The following is a 2017-nucleotide window of genomic DNA, read 5'->3' as shown; positions in this document are numbered from 1 at the left end:
AGCCTTCCCCACCAAGTTGGCCAGGAAGCAGTTCTGCTAGGAAGGGTAGCCTGTGGAAGAGAATAGGGAAATGAAGGTATTGGGCTAGAATGCAAAGCAAATGGCTTTCCTAATCCTTTGAGTACTCCCAGGATAGCTAGACTCCCAGCGTGTCACGCCGACCCATTTGGAAGCCAGAGGTCAAAAAACTTAGAGGCACCAAAAGATACATTGACATGTCAAGTTCATTCTCCTCTATCGCAAAGGCCCGCTGTGTGCAAACCAAGCGCCGCCCCCTCGCCACTCCGCTCCCCAAGGCGTTTGTCAAGTTTCCTACCTAGAGAAAGACGAATGATTAAATTTAAACTTCCATGTGGCTCTTATATCCTGGAACATAAGCATGCGAGCCAAGGGGTTTAATGGCTGCAATCAATTAAAGCACATCTTGTTGGAATGTTAACTTTCTGCCCAGAAATCAGGGGAGGAAATTACATTGCTGGACACAGAGCAGGGAGTGGGGGAGAGAAAACCCTCTTTGCGTCCCCCAACAAAGCCTTTTTCTTAATCCGTCAACAGAAAGAAGCTGGGTTGCTTCCAGTTTGGCTTGACTCTGTTGTGTGCTGCTGTCTCTTTTAAGGCCAAGGAAAAATAGGGCCCGCAGCTCTCCCCTGATGGGATGCTCTGCTTGTGCTGAAGTGGCGGGGGAGGGGGGGGGTGTTCTTTCCTTTCCTCATCGTGTTCGACTTGAGGAACTGCACATCTTGAGGAAGTGCACAGCCCGATTTTCCTGGGGCTGGCACTGCATTCACCTTTGGAAGGGACGTGCTGGCCACTGTGGCCACAGCATGCTGGGGGAACTTAGGGCTCTTCCTGCAATGAGACCGAGGGGATCTGGCTGATTACCCCAGAGCCCAGGGCCTGGCACAGGTTCTGCACCTGCCAAGCTATCTTTGTGGAATGACATGCTCTGCCTAGCAAACCCCCCTCTGGATCAACACAAACACAACCACCCAGTCAAAACTCGAAAGCCACCTGGAGAGAAAGGGTTAAAAGCCAAGGCAGAGAAGTGGCTGGGAGGCGTGGGCTGCATCCAGAGAAGTCCTGTCAAAGTGCTACCTTCTCCTGAAGACGACGGGCCAGACTTCTGAAATAGAATGTCGGCCGCTGAATGCTTGAACTGAAGGGGAGGTGCTGAGCTGAAGGGAGGGTGCCGCCACCCAGAAACGGTCTTCAGAGCCTGCTGATTACCTTAGCATATGTGTTGGCCCTGAGACCCTGCAGGTTCGGGGACCCTAATATCCTTCCTAATGTGTTTGGGCAGAAGAAGACACAAGCCCACAGAAACAAATGGTGTCGCTTAGCCCACGCCAAGTACTCTACACAATGCTCTGAGGAGTCGGAAGCCTCACTACATGACTCAGCCCATTGCAGCTCCCTGGGTTCAGACACCACAAGTCCCTTACGCACGGCTCATGCCCCATCATGCTCCCTGTCACAACTAGTTTCTTCCTTCTCCAGGCTGCTCCCAGGGTATTTTATGAATCCCTCCTTCGGCATCAGACTTTAAAACCATTCACTCCCTGGCTTCCTTGGTGCTCCCTCGTCGCTCTCCCTTGTCTTTGAAAGAGGCCTGGACACAGGGTCTCAGACTGCCCATTCAACGCTATAGGAAGTCCAGCGCTCTCTGCTGCCATCAATTACCCTTTCATTCCATTTCCCCCTCAAGCCCGTGGATACTCCCTCTTAGGTTATTAATTATGCTGCTTAGATCATTCATCAGATGGTTCCACATCCTATCCCAAAAGAACGAGGTCTGCTATTGAAATAACTGAACTTGGAGAATAAAGACAGCATCTTAAACCCTTACCATGAGCTTAGAAATGACTTTCTAAATCTGTGTCATCAAGCAGCGATATCCTTATACCAGGGGTACCCCCCAAAAACCCAAACTTTTTTCAAAACTACGTGTGGTAGATATATAATCGTTTGTCAATTTGACGATTAAGAGTATAGGGGTGGGGTCTAGCTTGTCAATCAG

The 2017-nt window shown here is 50.3% G+C and overlaps 1 protein-coding gene across 1 annotated transcript in view; it reads left to right on the top strand.

Annotated features, from left to right (window-relative positions):
- ANTXR1 (ANTXR cell adhesion molecule 1) overlaps window positions 1-2017 on the top strand; it is a 258401-nt gene that overhangs the window by 169824 nt on the left and 86560 nt on the right. The window lies entirely within an intron of this gene.

Source organism: Echinops telfairi, unplaced genomic scaffold (genome assembly GCF_000313985.2).
Source record: "Echinops telfairi isolate 266 unplaced genomic scaffold, ASM31398v2 ScPeMD7_2573;HRSCAF=3158, whole genome shotgun sequence".
Classification (NCBI taxonomy): Eukaryota; Metazoa; Chordata; class Mammalia; order Afrosoricida; family Tenrecidae; genus Echinops; species Echinops telfairi.
This window is presented reverse-complemented; position numbering and strand designations above follow the sequence as displayed.